Source organism: Piliocolobus tephrosceles, chromosome 1, assembly GCF_002776525.5.
Source record: "Piliocolobus tephrosceles isolate RC106 chromosome 1, ASM277652v3, whole genome shotgun sequence".
Taxonomy (NCBI): domain Eukaryota; kingdom Metazoa; phylum Chordata; class Mammalia; order Primates; family Cercopithecidae; genus Piliocolobus; species Piliocolobus tephrosceles.
In genome coordinates, this window is record NC_045434.1 from 58,952,538 (window position 1) to 58,970,251 (window position 17,714).

The 17,714-nt window shown below is 51.7% G+C and overlaps 1 protein-coding gene across 2 annotated transcripts in view; it reads left to right on the forward strand.

Moving 5' to 3' along the window:
- Nucleotides 1-17,714, forward strand: part of LGR6 (leucine rich repeat containing G protein-coupled receptor 6) — a 122,494-nt gene that overhangs the window by 11,088 nt on the left and 93,692 nt on the right. Inside the window, exon 2 of one of the 2 annotated variants that reach the window (XM_023186850.2) lies at nt 8,090-8,160. The exons of the other annotated variant lie outside the window; for it this stretch is intronic. The gene's annotated coding sequence lies outside the window, so the exon portion shown is untranslated. The remainder of the gene's footprint in view (nt 1-8,089; nt 8,161-17,714) is intronic. 2 annotated transcript variants of the gene reach the window in all.

Consider the following 17,714-nt stretch of genomic DNA (forward strand, 5'->3'; position numbering starts at 1 on the left):
GGTGACAGCGCAAGCTCCTGTCCCAAAAATAACTACCAAGCACAGTTACGGTAACTGCGCTTGGGGGACCGGGTCCAGGGTGGCCTGAGATCCCTTCACAGACATGCCCTCCACGCTGTCACACAGGGCCCCGTGCTTGGGTCATTGCTCTGCTGTTACCATGCTATTTTTTTGGTTGTGTGTGTGTGTGTTATTTTATTTTATTTATTTATTTATTTATTTTTGAGACAGGATCTTGCACTGTCACCCAGGCTGGAGTGCAGTGGTATGATCTCCGCTCACTGCAGCCTCAACTCCCTGGGCTCAAGTGATCCTCCCACCTTAGCCTCCCGAGTAGCTGAGACTACAGGTGCCCACCACCACAACCAGCTAATTTTTAAGTTTTTTAAAAATTAAAATACTTAAAACTTATAGTGAGGTCTCACTATATTGCCCAGGCTGGTCTTGAACTTGCTGAGATTACAGGTGAGAGAGCTGTGTAAAATTTTTTTTTTTTTTTTTTTTTTTGAGACGGAGTCTGGCACTCTGTTGCCCAGGCTGGAGTGCAGTGGCCGGATCTCAGCTCGCTGCAAGCTCCACCTCCCGGGTTTATGCCATTCTCCTGCCTCAGCCTCCAGAGTAGCTGGGACTACAGGCGCCCGCCACCTCACCCGGCTAGTTTTTTTGTATTTTTTAGTAGAGACGGGGTTTCACCATGTTAGCCAGGATGGTCTCGATCTCCTGACCTCGTGATCTGCCCGTCTCGGCCTCCCAAAGTGCTGGGATTACAGGCTTGAGCCACTGCTCCTGGCCGTAAAATTTTTAATAATTTTTTTCACAAGGGGCCCTACATTTTATTTTGCACTGAGTCCTGCAAATTATTTTATTTATTTATTTATTTATTTATTTATTTAGACAGAGTCTCGCTCTGTCACCCAGGCTGGAGTGCAATGTCGCTATCTTGGCTCACTGCAACCTCCGCCTCCTGGGTTCAAGCGATTCTTCTGCCTCAGCCTCTCAAGTAGCTGGGATTATAGGCTCCTGCCACCACGTCCGGCTAATTTTTGTATTTTTAGTAGAGACAGGGATTCGCCATGTTGGCCAGGCTGGTCTTGAACTCGTGACCTCAGGTGATCCACCCGCCTTGGCCTCCCAAAGTCCTGGGATTACAGGTGTGAGCCACTGTGCCCGGCCGGTCCTGCAAATTATGTAGCCCTTTCTCCCCTTAACCTAGAGGCTAGGGCAGGAGGGGATGAGAGGAAGGGGTCTTTTTCTCAGGGAGGCCACAGGGGAGACAAGGCAGCCTTTGCCCAGATGTGCAGGAGGCGGCCCCAGGACTAGAGAGGAGACTGGGCATCCTTGGGTTGGAGGTGCTTCTTGGCCTGAGCGTGGCATCTGCAGGGGCCAGGGTCTATGGGGTGCATTGTGCTGGAGTGGGCACAGGGGGCACACCAGAGTCTCAGTGATTCTGGGAATGAGGCAGTTGTCAGTCTCTGGTGGGCAGGGATTCTGCTTGAAAGGGAAGGCAGAGGGCCCATCCCACAGATGTCAGATCCTGTGTGTGTCGGCCTCCTTCCCAGTTTCTTATAAATCTAGCAGAGTGGGTAAGTGCACAAACCCCAGAGCCACTCCACCTGAGTTCAGATTCTGGCTCTGCCTTTTACCAATCCTTGGGGAAAGATTTACCCTCTTTGTGCCTTAGTTTCCTCACCTGTAACAGAGGAATGACAATGATGCCCTTGTTAAATGAGTTAATGTATGCAAAGTGCCTAGAACGGCGTCTGGCACATAGTAACCATTCAATGGATGTTAGCTATTATTTTTCATTTATTCAACCTATGAATATGTATTAAGCATACACTTAGTAGTAGGCACAGCCGTGCTAGGCGCTGACACTAACTTTCACTACAACAAACAGAGTCCCTGGTTCAGCTGTGGAGATAAATTCTTAGTAAAGCCTGAGTGAGCGCCTGGACTCGGGAAATCCTACCACTGACCTGCAGAGCCCTGCTGGCTCAGCCCCTCCCTGCAGTCTCCCACCCTCCTGCTGCAGTGTTTCTCTGTCCTGTGGAGTGAGGAGCTGTGTGAGTCCTCTGGAGGAAGGGGGTGCTTCCAAAGCTTCCCTCCTCCAGTTTCGTCTGCAGCCCTCCTGACCCCAGCAGCTGGAGCTTTAGGTTTGTTCTCTGGTGGAAGTGGGATCAGGAGACCCCGGGCTAGGACCCTGTCTTTGCCGCCAACATGCTGAGTGCCTTTGGACAAGTCCTCTGATGCCTTTGGGTCTGTTTCCTGTGGGGTGAGAGTTCCTGACCCCAGGGTATTATAGAGACAAATGATGGTGTATAAATAAAGATGCAGAAAGGGGAGAGAGAGAGGAGAAGGAGGAGGAGGGGAGAGAGAGAGAGAGAGAAAGAAAGGGGGGGGGGGCATGAGTGAGCCGATGATGAGGAGACTGTGATGTGAGGGAGGTGCCAGGGTCCCCTGAGATTTGCAGTGTTGACTCCGTGAGACTTGAGATCCCAGGGGCCGGAACAGGACATGGCCATCATCAGCACCTCGAGGGCTGTGTGCCCAGCCAGAACAAGGCCTCCCATTAACTATGTGCAGCCAGCGGAAAGAGGAATGCCCACCCCCCGCCAGCCGACGCCACGCCGGCCCTCGCCTCGTTGCCCACTCCCCTACTCTGAATGCAGAAGCCCAGGGTGCCACCTCCCCCTCTGCCTGCCCTGCCTCCACCTGCCAGAAAGTATTAGCTTCACTGTCTAGATTGGCATGGGGGTGCAAAGGCACCATGTTGCGGGGCCCAGGGGACCTGCTGGGGGTGGGGCTTGGGGTCAGGAAATACCTGGGCTAACCCCTGGAACCCTGGCATGCCCAGTGCTGATGGACGAATGGCCCTAGAGCCATAGAGGTAGAGTGTGTGTAGTAAGAGGGGAAGGCTTGGAAGCTCAGAAACTTGGCCTGGGGAGCCCTTCTGACACCTTACTCCAGCCCCTTACCCCTAACCTGGCCTGAGACCTCCTGATGGGCAGATCAAGTCATTACACCCCACCATTTGCTTAGTGTTCGATCCCCCTGGGAATGTGATCACCGGGAAGTTCTCCCCAGAGTTCCCCCTCCTTCCTACTATAATACCCCCGAGTCTCCCTCTTATTTTGGCCAGAGGGGAGACAGCCCAAAGCTAACCCCTTCTTTGTTAGCCCTATAGGCGATAGTGGGGTGACCTGGGTTTCATTTCACTTTCTCTATGAGGAAGTAACCTTGGCCTATAAAGGCAACCTTGGAGATGCCACACCCGCTATCCCCAGGGATCCTGGAGGGACTGCCTCCTGCCGAGGAGGTCGGAGGCCTCTGCCTGCTCCTCCTCAGAAATCCACACGCCCACTCAGCCTGCCTGCCCCATAGTGTTCTGGGCTGCAGCTAGTCCAGGCAACATCTTTGTGAAAAATAGAAAAGGGTGCCCCTTGCCCCAGTAGCCCTGCCATGTAGGGAGCGGGTAGAGTTGATGAGAGGGGCAGGAGCGGATTTTGTCCTCTGGTTGGCCCCTTGGCCAGACACCTTTGTCTAGACCAGGCCACAGTGGGATATTTCTATGAGTCAGCCTGGTCAATGCTTAGTAAAAAAAAAAAAAAGTGATTTAAAACATATTTATAAAAGATTGCTTAAAGGAGGTTTCTTCTATGGATTCCCCTGGATATCCTAAAGCCTTTCACTCAAAGTATGGTTCACAGCCCAGCAGCATAGCATCAGCATCATCTGGAAGCATGTGAGGAATGCAGAAGCTCAGGCCTCACCCCTAACCTACTGAGCCAGTATCTGCATTTTAGGGTTTGCCAAGCACCGCCTCAAGCTTATTCATTGAATAAGTCAGATCATCAGCAGAGCTGCTGGACAGTCACTCTCTACTCCGTCTCCTACAGAACTGCTTTTACCTAGTTTCCACTTAGGTGATGCACCATTGGTTTACATCCAGGTCTATAAGAAATAGCCCTTTGGACATCACGGTTGATTTACTGCAAGGATATGGTGAAGAAATGGGTTCAGACCAGAAGCCTGCAGCTCTGGTGGGGAGTGTTTGGAAGAGGCAAGGAAGTATCAGTTTCATTTAGGATGTAAGGGGCTGGCTGAGATGTCTCTTCCTCTAGAAACCTTCCCTAATCCCTCAACTCTGGGGGAAGCCTCCCCTCTGTGTGCCTGCCCTGCCCCAAGGCTCATTCCCCTGGGTTCTAATTCCTGGTTACTTGTTGTTTCTCAAACCAGGCTAGGCTCCCCAAGATAGCAGGGGCCTGGCCACCATTGCTCTCCTGGTATCCTCAGTGCTGGCCCAAACCCTCTGCACATGGGTGCTCAAAAATATTGGTGGAATGAGTGAAGAGATGAATGAGTGAGTGAATGAATGAACAAATGCCTGGCCAGAGGCTGGGAGGTACAGAGCAGAAAAACAAAAACCCTAGACTGGAGCAGATGGACTTATTTGAGAGAGAGGCGGAGAGGGCAGCCCTCTTCAGACCTGGTAGTAGCACTAACCTGGCTCCACCGCAGGCAGGAGCCCGAGGTGTGGCTTCCAACCCAGACGGCTGCGGTGAGGATGGAGTCGCGCTGGGGAGCCTCTTAAGCTGCCAGCCAGCCAGCTCGTGGCCAGGCTTGGGTTTCATTAGAGTGAGACATCTGTTCTATAAACCCTTCCACTTAGAAGCTTTTGCCTTTCCTATTCATTCTCTTAATTTTTTTTTAAAGAAAACTTCTTTTGAAAATTTCCATCGAATTCCAAACAAGCTAGGACGAACAAAGGTATGTGCCTACCCCTAGGCTTGGATAGAGGACTCTAGAGATTTGAGGCTGTGGGTTCTTGAATCTCCACAGCGTGCCTGACACTTGCCTAGGCTCTGAAGATCCAAGGTAAGTAAGACCTGAATTTTGCATTGAGAGAGTTTACGATTGGGTCAGAAAATTACCATCCTGTGCATTAAGCGTGAGGCAGGAGACAAGCATAGGCTGGTCGTGGGGGCACTTAGAAGGCAGGTAGGATGGGGCAGCAGTGGAAAGGAATGTGTCTCATTGTGGAATCCTGTGAAGATCCAGGGAGCTGGGGCCAATGGCCAGGAAACCCTGGGAAGGAAGTCTGGGAACACCAAAGCCCATGGCCATGGCAGCAAATCTCGTGTTTACTGAGCATCTACTATGTGTCAGAGCCTGGGGAAAGTGCTGAGGATACGCAGATGAGTACGATGAAACCATATACAGAAGTAAACCATCCAATTTCAATTTAATGACATAAAAGCTGAGAATAACTCACAGGATTCCATGGGAACCTAGAGGGGAGCCCTCAGAAAGCCTGAGGTTCATGGAAGACTTCCAGAGTTTGTTTTTTTGAGAGAGTCTCACTGTTACCCAGGCTGGAGTGCTGTGCTGTGATCTTGGTTTACTGCAACCTCTGTCTCCCAGCCTCCCAGGTTCAAGCAATTCTCCTTACTGAGCCTCCCAAGTAGCTGGGATTACAGGCATGTGCCACCACACCCGGCTAATTTTTATATTTTTGTAAAGATGGGGTTTTACCATGTTGGCCAGGCTAGTCTCAAACTCTTAGCCTCCAGTGATCCGCCTGCCTTGGCCTCCCAAAGTGCTGGGATTACAGGCGTGAACCACTGCGCCCGGCCCAGTGTTTGTTTTTTTAAACTAAATATAATATACATAATAGAAAAGAGCACATATCATAAGTGTATAGCTTGATACATTTCCATAAGCAAATACACTTGTGTAACTAGCACCTGGACCAAGAAAGAGAACGTCATCAGCTTTCCAGAAGCACTCCACCCCCATGCCCTCTGCTGGTCACTACCCTCCCCCACAAATATAGTGACGATCATGATTTCCAACAACATAGGTAGGCTGTGCCTGTGTTTTGAACCCTATTATCAATGGGGCATTATTTTGCATCTGGCTTCTTTCCCTCACCATGTTTAAGGATTCACCCATGTTGTGGCTGGTGGTCATGGTTTGTTCATCCTCATTGCGGCATGGTACTCACTATGGGTTAATACAACCGAGTTTACCCATTCCACTGGTGATGAGCAACCGGACATGTTCCAGTTGGGAGTACCGTGGATAGCTGTGCTACGAGCAGTTTTGTACGGTTGTCTAGTGAGCATAGGGATGTGTTTCTGTTGGTTAAGTCCCCAGGAATGGAATTGCTGATCAGAGTAGATCCGAGGGAGTCTCAAGGGGGTGAGAATGACTTTCCTAGGTGAAGAAGTGTGGGATGGGTCATTGACTTGGGCCAGTGATGGAGGGCGAGCAGAGGGAGGGGCAGGAGGAAGCCACAGTGGAAAGAGGGGCTCTGCTGACTGCTCCCCACTTACCTGGGTTAGTTTCCAGTGGCTGCCGTAACAAAGCACCGCAAACTGGGTGGCCTAAGTTTATTCTTTCACAGTTCTGAAGGCCAGAAACCCAAGATCAAGATGTCAGCAGGGACACATTCCTGTCAATGGCTCTAGGGGAGAACCCACTGCGTGCCTCTTCCAGCTTCTGGTGGTTACCACATCACTCCAATCTCCGCCTCTGTCTTCACCTCACCTTCTTCTCCGTGTGTGAGCTCTGCATGTCTACACAAGGGCAATTGACATTGGATTTAGAGCCCACTCAGATAATCCAGGGGAATCTCCTCATCTCAAGATCTCTTTCTTAGCTACATCTGCAGTGGCCCTTTTTCTAAGTAAGATCATATTCACAGATTCCAGGGATTAGGAGGCAGACACACCTTTAGGGGGGCCACCATTCATCCACCACACTTTCCCTCATTCCCATGCTAACACCCCCAGCTCATTTCCCCGCTTTGCAAAGCTCTGAGGCAGGCCACTTTCTGATGGCAAATCATGTCCTTCTTGGCCAGCTCAGGCCAAGCTTCCTCCAGGAAGCCCTCCCTGACCCACAGGTACTTGAGATTCCTCCAGCACTAATGTACAAGGCTCTGTCCAGCAGTATCTGTGGTTCTGAATCTCTCCTCAGACCGAAGTTTCCTGAGGGCAGGAAACACACGCTGTTCACAGGGGCACACACACTTTCTCCAGTGCTCATCCAGGACTCTGCATAAACCGGCTCTGGCAATAAGGGACTTGGGCTGAGGGCACCTTTCCAACAGTGTCTGGTCCAGCCCAGGGCACCATGCCCAGTAACAGCCCCGATGTCCAACACTTCCCCATGTCCTCTCCTCCCCCTAGACACTGCCACCTTAGGGGTCCTGGCTGTTACTTCGTCCCAGGGCCTGACTGGTAGTCTTAGTTACACACACAACACAGGGGAGGGAGGAAGGAGCTTGGGGCAAAGGGAGGGAGCCCAGCCCTTTGCCTTTCCTTGGAGAAGGCAAGGGAGACAGGAATGCCTTTGGCTGGGAGACCCTGGCCAGAGATCAGAAGATCAAAGGATGAGAAGATCAGGGGCGAGGCAGGTGGCACTCACTTGGAGGCACCAGAGAGAAGCGGCAGCTGCTGCCTCCTAAGGGCAGGGCTGACCCAGAACGCCCTCCTCTACCCCCAGCCTCCCCAGCCCATCTTCCCTAACTTTATGGTGCTGCTTCTCCACCAGGAGGGGCTCTGTGGGTTGCATGCCGGTGAGGAGAGGGACTTCCACTGACATTCATGCTACACCTGTGGGTTCTCCCATTTAAAGCTCACAACATATTAGATACTATTTTATAGATGCAGAAACTGAGGCACAGAGAGTAAAGGAACTAATCCAATATCAAACAACTGCTAAGTGTTAGGGCCAAGCTACAAACTCTGGCAGTCTGACCCCAGAGCCACTGAGGACTACACCATAAGGGCAGGCAGAGAATTCTTACTTAGTTCAACTGCAGCATGAGGGAGTGAGGCTAGGTATCAGGAAGAACTTCTTGTGGGACAGGGATTTTAGATCCAGATCTTGGATCTAGTCTTTCCATAGCTCTGATGAACCAAATAGTTCGGGAGTTAGGGAAGAGGGTAGATGGGTGGGGCGCTATCCAAAGGGAAGGGCATAGGAGAGAAGCGGCAGAACGAGAGAGGATCAGTGCGGAGGGTGGCGGGCACTGGACCGCGGAACTGGCATTCGAGGCCCCAGAGGCCGGATGGTCTCAGAGGGAGAGGGCCGCTTAACGCGGGCGGGACAGAACCTCCCCTGGGCCGGGAGTGCAGGGCGCGGTGCGCCCAGGTGGGCTTGGAGGGAGGAGTGCCGAGCTCCGGAAAGTTCCACAGGTCCTTCGCAGCCCTGGGGAGCAGGACCCAGAGGCCGACGCGACGGGTGGGGCGCTAGCCGGGCCGGCCCTAATCCCCCTCCATTGTTTCGGGAGCTGAGGCCGCCTCCCCACTTCCGGACCCTTTCAGCCATGGGGCGGGCGACGCTGGCAACGGCGGGCAGGGGCGCGGCCAGGCGGGCTGGGGTGGGCAGGGGCTCGCGCCCGAGGTTTGTCCCCGCTCCTGGGGCCGCCGCTTCGCTCCTGGGTACGTGCGTGGAGCTAGGGGCTCCACTGAACCACCTGGTGTGGGTTCGCGCTGCCACTGCTTAACTTTGTGACACAGCGGGAAGTAACTTGATATTTCCGAATCTCCGTTTCTTCATTTGGAATGGGAATAAATAATGCTTCGCTCCCTGACCTGTTAAAAAGGATGAAATTAAATGAAACCAAGAATGTCCAAGAGCTCTATAAAATGCAGAGACGTGGAGTGGGGGTCTGGAGAGGCGGAGAGGTGGCGAGACACCTTAATTTTGCAGAACCTCATCTGTAAAATGGGTCAATGAAGTCCTTAGCACAGTGTGTGACCCAGCAAACATAGCTCTTTTTATTATATGCTTTGAACTTTGTCTTCTGCTCTTTTCCCCTAGATTCAAATAGAGTCTGGGATCCCGTCCAATTTAGAAAACCCTCTGGCTAGGGTAGGGGTAGATGGTGTTTGGGTGCACCTCCGGCTGTGCGTGTGTGTGTGTGTGTTGGTGAGTTGAGTTGCCGGGTTGGGAAGGAGGGTGCTCTGATGTAAAAGAAAAGCTTCCATCTGGGATGGGGCTAGTGAAGGTGATGGGGGTGGTGACGGTGGGACTCTGAATAGAGAGGGCTTTCTCCAGTTTTCCACCCCCAGACACACCCTGCCTATTTATCCACGAAATAAAGGCAGCAGGACAAGGAGCTTCAGCTAAACAAACAAGGCTCAGAGATGTGGTCTGACTTCACCTCCCCAATCCTTGTGCAGCCCTAGTTCTTCCCACCTGCACCAGCTCCACCCAGTTCCTCTCCTGGGGGCCCTGGCTGGGAGCTTAGAGATTTCCATCCGAGGAGGGAAGTGCAGTTTTTACCCATGGAGAGGTCTGATCTAATGGGATGTCTCAGTCCTTCTCTCTAAGGGGCTTCCAGTCTGATAGGGTAGACAGAATTCACACCCACATACCTCCACACACAGAAACAGGGCCCTCCTAGACGGAGCTGGAGATCAGAATGAGGGCTAGAAGAGACGCTGGTGAGCCAGGGAGACCAGGCTTAGCAGGATGGAGCGGGCAAGTCCTCTAATGCACAGCCACTGCCGTTTGCATGTGCTGGATCCATTCAATTTCCTTCCTGCCTCAGAATCTGTCTTCCTTCCCTCTTAAATCCGTTGTCCAGGGCCCGCAGGTGGGGTGCCCACTCCTCGGAAGCTGTAGAAAATGGGCCTTGAAGCTGTGTGTGTATGTGACAAGGACAGACAACTGGGAGCCGTGTCTGGGGCCTGTCTGGGGAGACCAGCCACATGAATGAGCAACCTGAGATTAGGAGTTTGTAATCGAGGACAGGATCGTGTGGCCTCACTTTGTGACTGAACCTGCAGAGATCAGAGTCAAAAGGCCAAAGGGATTAGTCTGAGGAAGCCCTGTGACACGTATGTCCCAATCCCAGCACTTGTCACTCAGGCTTGTAATTGTCCACTCTGTTTGTTGTCATTGTCCCCACTTAAGTTGACTTTTTGAGGAGAGGGAGCATCTGTGATTGGATTTTGCCGCTTCATCACCTAGCATAGTGCCTGATGTATATTAGGGTGCTCGATAAATGTTGAATGGACAAAAGGCTGCATGGCTAAGTGAATGGTTAAAGGTTGGAGACTTCTTGCAGGAGGAGGTACTTCAACTGGGCTTCAGTAAGTGGTCGAGTCGAGTGGTGATGCTCAAAGGTAACGTTTGTTGGTTACTTACCATGTGCTAGGCACTGCCTAAGCACTTTGCCAGGGAGGAAATTAAGACAGAGAGAGGTGAAATAATTGTCCAAAATCATGTAGCCAGTAAGTGGCAGAGCTAGAAATCAAGCACAGGTCAGTCTGACAACAGAGGCTGTACCATTGCTGCCCAATGGAAAGCTCTGCGATGATGGATGTGTTCTAGAACCGTGCTGTGCAATACTGGAGCCACTAGCTTTGTGTGGCCATTGAGCCTTGATATGTGGCTAGTGCAGCTAAGAAACTGCATTTTAAATTTAATTTTAATGAATTTAAATATAGTCACAAGTGACTAGCGGCCACTGCGCTGGACAGTATAGGTCTCGCATTGTCTCTCAGAGAGGCGGTAGAGAGGAGAGGGGGCCCAGAAACAGCCCCCCATATCTTCATTGGTCTCCAGAGGCTTTGCCCTGTCATGCTCCTGGGCTGTTCTCAGTTCACACTGTGGCCCCGGCTGGGCCTGGGAAGCCTGGGTCCCTTTAACTTCTCTGCCTGTGGGTGGCATGGCTTGGCAAGGAGGAAGGGGCCATTGAAGGAGAAGCACACACACGCATTATGCAATCCCTGTGCTATGCTTTGCTCTCGAGAAGCTTCTCCTGGCTCTGTGCATAGGCAGGGGAACACCTCCCCAGGCTCTCTGACAGCCACAGCTAATTGCATGGAGGCAGGAGTGGCCCTTTGCACCTGACCTGCTGTAACACTTCTGACTGGGATTCAGGAACTTGTGTGGGCCACTCCAGTTTAGCAGCTGTGCCGGGGAGAGCCAGAGATGTCACCTCAGTCTGGGATGGGCCTAACCCTCCCAAGAGGATTCCCCTGCAGTGCTGAGGGTGGGGACTGGCCCCAGAACTGTCTCCATCTCCTTGCTCTGCCCAGGGGTCCACACCCTTGGCATGCTATTGCTGTCAGATTAACCCCTTTCAGTAAGAAGAGGTCGGAACAATACAATTTAACCTGAAGTTGGTTCCTATGGTGGTGCCAAACCATGATTTCCCAAATCTAGCATTTTTGAGAGAGAGGAACCTCTTCTGGGTCTTGTCCCTCCCTGACCTTCTTTATCTACCATCAGGGTTTTAGGAGACCCACATCACATCAATGAAACATCACGATGTAGTGGACAGTCTCTGACTTCTGACTTCCATGGTCTTTTAACTCAGGGCAAACAAAACAAAACAAACAAAAAAACCCCACCTTTTCGTTCCTCTCACCTGACTTTTAGGAATGTCTTCCCCTGCCTTTATCCCTCCCAGCTCCACCTGAATGAATTGGGTCACCTTCTGGCAACACTGTGGGTGCCCAGCATCTCCCTGGCTCAGTCTGACCTGCACAAGCTTTGCCTTTGCTTAGCAACTGCCAGGGACTCTCTCTCCCCTCATAAATAACCCCCCACTCCAGGCACCCCTCCAGCTTCTCTTTTCCTATCTTCCCCCACATCCGTCCTCTCCATCACAGGCCCTCCTGCCACTCCAGGCAGTCTGGGAGACATTCCTTTTACCAATAAGGGAGCCAAGAAAGGACAAAATAAAGCAATAGCCCTTTTATTTAAAAATACAGCATTGTTCTCACGCAGGACTTTGTGCAAAGCCAGAGAGAACAGGTTGTGCTCTTATGTGTGTGTGAAGATAGACACACATTTTCCTGATGGGAGTACACTCCTTTGTTTGGATATTTGTGAAAATTGCAAAAAACCTGAGAGAACTTTGTGTCATCTTGTGTGTTTGGAATCTCAAAGATGATAGGTAGTATTCAAGTCATCTCTGATAAGAAGGTGTCATCTAAAGTGGGGAGGCTGTGCTAGAAACCAAGATCAATCTGGTGGGGTGGAAAGAGCATCCCCCAGGGTTTTGGGAGACCTACTTGTAACACCCAGTCTGCCATGAACTTGTCGTGTGTCCTCAGGTAACTCTGTTCCTCTGAGTCTGTTCCTGTACTAGCAAATTAACGGAGTGTAGGTAGAGGAAAGTGCCTGTTATTCAGGGGGTGTTTGGAAATGCACGGGGTGTTTTTCTTCATTTAAAATTCTCTTTTAAGACAGAAAGTCTCAGCCTGTTGTCCAACCTGGAGTGCAGGGGTACTACCCTAGCTGACTGCAGCTTCAAACTCCCAAGCTCAGAGGATTCGCCTGCCTCAGCCTTCCAAGTAAATGGGACTCTAGGTGTGTGCCACCGTGTCTGGCTAGTTTTTAATTTTGTATAGGGACAAGGTCTCACAATGTTGTCCAGGCTCATGCGGTGTCTTTGATGGTCACAGTAATAGGGAGATGCTCCAAACATTTATGAGCAAGGCCAGGGAAGTGAAAAGCTCTGCAGCGAGTGGGACAGTCCCGCCCAGTGAAGAACTGCCCATCCGCCATGCCGATGGAGCCCCCACAAGTAACATGAGGTGCTCTCTGGTGCTTTCCTCTCTGAACTCAGTTCTGTGGGCTGCTCACATCTCATCCATGCCCTGCCTCATTCTGCCCGGGAAGCTTCCCTGCTCACCCTCTCTCCTGAGTGTCTGTTGTACTCTCCAGTCTGGGCACATGTTCTAGAACCTAATTGGGAGGGAGGGTGGCTGCAGAACAAAGCGGAGTACATATGTGGAGGTTTGCCGTCCCTTTGTGAGTAAACAGTCCTTCCCCAGCAACACTGTCAACTCCCTGATGGCCCAGACCTTGCCCTGGGCTTTGTCTCTATCTCCCGCAGCACTGAGCTCAGCACACAGAAGCCTGTGGGAAAACAACTTCGTGACCTTCAGGGCTGGCCGGGAACTTAGCATTCATCTAATGGAACCAGGTCCTCTGATTCCAGATTCTGTGTTATTTCCTCTCTGCCCCATCACCTGCTTCTGTTGTTGACAGAAGAATTCAGCAAGTGTTCTCTGAGCACCAAATGGTCTCCGTGGCGGCCAGCCTGTCTCCTGGCTCTTTTCAGTGGGAGAGAACCCCACCTTTGGACTCTCAACAGTGGCCTGTTCTGCTCCTTGCCAACCCACGAGCTGTCTCCTGACATGGCAGGATATGTGCCCGGCCCAGCCTGGCCCTCATGGGGAAGGGTTGCTGCTGAAGGTTGTCTGGGCAGCCCATTAAGCACTAGTCAGAGACTGAGAGGAGAAGGCTCGGGAGAAAGCTGCCGGTCCACTGCAGGAGCCAAGGGATTATGTGGAGGAGGATCTCACTTTAATTTCTCTAGAGGATGTCTGATTAAGAGAACAGTGAGCATTGTGAGTGACAGCCTTCATTGATTGGGTGCCAGCTTGGAACTAAGCATATGGTAGTTTCTTTATAGAGGTTAGGCCCTTGTAGCAGCTGGGGGAGACATTGACACTAGGCAGTAGGAAGAACTGCCCTAGAATAAAGGCTCGGCCACAGGAACATCACCTGTCTATGTCTGCAATGCACTCATTTGGATATTTATTGAGCATCCCATTTCAGGCACCCTGATAGGACTGGAGGATACACAGATGACTAAGGTTAAGTCCTTGCCTTGAAGAAACACAGTCATCTGTGTCATTCTATAGTAATAATTATAATTCAGTTAGATGAGTAGACTATTAATAATAAGGCATAGTTATCGAGCACTGGGTTTTATTTATTTATTTATTTTTGAGACAGAGTTTCTTTCTTGTTGCCCAGGCTGGGGTGCAGTGGTGTGATCTTGACTCACTGCAGCCTCCTCCTCCTCCCCGGTTCAAGTGGTTCTCCTGCCTCAGCCTCCCAAGGTAGCTGGGATTACAGGTGCCCGTCACCATGCCTGGCTATATTTTTGTATTTTAAGTAGAGATGGGATTTGGCCATTTTGGCCAGACTGGTCTCGAACTTCTGACCTCAGATGATCCACCTTCCTTGGCCTCTCAAAGTGCTGGGATTACAGGTGTGAGCCACCACACCCAGCCAGCACTGTGTTTTATATTTATTGACTTATTTACCTCACACTACAACTTTTTTTTTTTTTTTTTTGAGACAGAATCTTGCTCTGTCGCCCAGTCTGGAGTGCAGTGGCGTGATCTCGGCACACTGCAACCTCCGCCTCCTGAGTTCAAGTGATTCTCCCTGCCTCAGCCTCTTGAGTAGCTGGGATTACAGGCGCCTGTCACCAGGCCCGGCTAATTTTTGTATTTTTAGTAGAGACGGGATTTCACCATGTTGACCAGGCTGGGTCTTGAACTCCTGACCTCGGGTGGTCCACCCGCCTCAGCCTCCCAAAGTGTTGGGATTACAGGCGTGAGTCACCATGCCCGGCCCACACTACAATTCTTGTGAGGTAATTAGTGTCATTATTTAAATGTCACAGGTGAGAAAATGGAGGCTTACAGATGGGAAGTGATGTGACCAGGGTCACACAGCTAGTGAGTGTTGTGCTGGGGGGATAACAAAGGCAGGTGCCGTCCTACATGCGTGATAAGTGCTCAGTAAGCACTGTTGAGTGATCCTACGCAAAATACCGTGCGGACAGGCAGTGCTGGGAGCACCTCACAAAGGAGGGGACTGTGGGGCATAGCCAACCCCAGGGGCTCGCCTCCTGGCCACTGTAGCTGGCCTTTTCTTGAAAGTAGATCTTAAGTGCTCCTATTAGACACACACACACACACACTCACACATATTCACACACACACACACACTATGTGAGGTGATGACTATCTTAATTAGTTTGATTGTGCTGATTATCTCACAATGTATACAGAGATTAGATCATCAAGTTATATGCTTTAAATCTATACATAAATAAAATAACTGGCTTTTTCTTGGCTGCAGAGATGGGCGACCTGAGTCCACAGTGGGACAGTGGAAAAGGGGTTTCTGCCCCTCTGGCCTCTTCTCCAGCAGGGAAGGTGGGCACAGTTCCCCCAGGTTCACCCCAGGGGACCCAGGGGCTTGTCTTTCACTGCTTCTTCCTCCCATAGGAAAAATTCAAACAAACCCAATTCCCTCGGGCCCTTGGGTATGAGCCAGATTGCCTCAGCGGAGGATCTCCTATGATCCCAGCCCCTTTCAGCTGCTCTCTGACCCGTTCCCCAGCATCCTCCCTCTTATCAAACCTGTTCCCTGTCTCCATGGTGACACTGCCTTACCCAGTTTCCTTGGGTGGTCTGGTTGCCTCATAGGGTGAAACTCGGAGAACATTTTCCTCATGTGCAGCCAGAAACTTCCACTTCGCATGCCCAGGACTGCCCCTGTCTTCTCTCCTCTCCATTCCCCTCCTGCAAGCCTCTCCCTGAGACATTTCCCATCTCCACCCCATCATGGCTGTGTCCAGTTGAGAGGACTCGTAGCCCCTCTGGGTATCCCAAGGGCTCCCAAGAAGGCGGCTTCAGAATGAAGTCACAACCCATCATCTCAATCCCCTCGCTGTACATGCATAGGTACAGATAAACACATGTGCCCTCACACATGACATACACATGCCTAGCACCCTCAAAACAAGTACATCCAAGAGCCCAGGTATCCCAACCCATGACCCCCACTTCTTGTACATTCCTACAAGTTCATCAGCCCAGTGAATGTAGCCACAACCAAACCCCAAGCACCCAAGGATCAAGGTGTACTCTTATTTCCCCTGGGTCCAGGCATAGCCTGGATGTTTGAGCTGTGCTCTCTGAGTTGCACAAAAAACCAGCTGCACAGCCAACCTCCCAGGACAGTCATATGTCAGTAGGAACCACCAATATGACAGAGCAACCTCTGTGTTTGGAGTTTCTGTGTGTCAGTTCCTTCCCTGTCATTGTGCAGGCACAGCCTCCCCACAGCAGGGCCCGGTGCCTCTTGCCAGGGCCCTTAGCCATTCCCAGGGCCCGTAGCATTGGCTTGGTGGCTCTCGGCCTTGAAATCCCCACTTCACCTCCCGCTTCCAGCTCTGCACGCTCCTCTTCCTTCCCCTCCCCCTGGCACCAACCTTACCCCTTTTCCTTTTGTGAGAGAGCTAGCCCTGAATGGGGCTCCCTCCACCCTTGAACAGTTGAAATTCGCCTCCTTGCCCCACCCCAGCCCCTTTACTGAGCGCTGCAGCTGGGCTTTGTGTTGTCTTGGGGCAGGATGTGGGGGGGGGGGTGGAGGGGTTCAGGCCCCCTCCTCCCCAAGGGAGAACAATGAGGCCGCTAGTCAGGGTGGTGGGGCACAGGGAGTGGGTGGGGTGGGGGCCATGGAGGGACATCAGAGCCTCTGCGGCCGGCCCCTGGAGGGACAGCTGAGTGATGAGGCCTGAGTCACATGCCCTGAGTGCTCCTTGAACTCCCGCTGCGTTCCTGTCGAGACACATCCAGAAATGCACAGGGTAAATATTTAGAGGTAACCATTTTTTTTTTTTTCGGCACCTCGAGCCTCCTGCCTTGCTGAGAATGAGCCAGGGGTGGGACACCAGGGGGAGGAGTCCAATCCGGCCTAGCTTCTGCAGCTTGGGCTTCTGTGGGCGTCGCCCTACGTTCTCCTGACACTGTCCAGTGTGCTCCTGCACCTTCGCGTTTCAGCCACAATCCGAGGCTAGTGGGGCCTGAAAACATCCTGAGGACCAAACCCTGGTTTAAAATCCATCAACAGGCTGGGTGCAGTGGCTCACTCTTGTAATCCCAGCACTTTGGGAGGCCAAGGCAGGCGGATCACTTGAGGTCAGGAGTTCGAGACCAGCCTGGCCAACATGGTGAACCGCATTTGTACAAAAATACAAAATAGCAAAATACAAAAATAGCCAGGTATGGTGGCAGGTGCCCATAATCCTGCTACTTGGGAGGCTGAGGCAGGAGAATCGCTTGAGCCCAGGAGGCGAAGATTGCAGTGAGCCAAGATCATACCACTGTACTCCAGCCTAGGTGACAACAGTGAAACTCTGGAAAAAAAATCCATCAACAAACTCTCTCGGTTCTGCCTCTCTCCCACCTTAAACTGTGGCCACAGCACACCAGCTGCAGCTTCTGCGGAGCCCTGTTTCTAGACCCGCAAGCCCAGAGGTGACCCTGCTGTTTCCACAGGGGAGCAGGGAGGGAATGGTAGATGAGAAGCAGCGCTGGGTGCAGCATGCCAGTTCCTTGGTTCTACCCTGCACGGAATGTCTCCCTTCCTTGGAGGACATGGAGTCCAGAGCCCAGGCTTTATCAAAGATAAAACATTTGAGACTAAACAGTCTTTTTATAGATTGGAACAGGACTCCCAAGCACACGCTCTCCCGGCTGTTCCCCAGCCTGCCTTTCTGGGCACACACAGAAAGCATATGCATTTCTTGTGGGGAAATGGAGACACTGAGGTTTGAGGGCGACAGTGCATGTCTAGGGAAAGGGGAAAGCCTCAAGAAGGCTTGGGGGCAGTGCCCAGCCTTGTGGTGTCTGGTCTGGGCCCACCTCTGTACCCCCTCAGGGAAGGGACAGGCAGAGATGAGAATCAGCTATTAGGAGTTTGAAGTAGGATGGAACCCAAATGTGCCAGGCACACACACACAGTCTCACACACTGTTGCTCACCCAGGCACAAACTGTGAAGAAGATGCCAACACAGGGTGGGACCCATAGAGGAAGGTACCAACCCCTCTCTACTACTTTCCTCCTTCCATCTTTCCCTCAGTGTCCT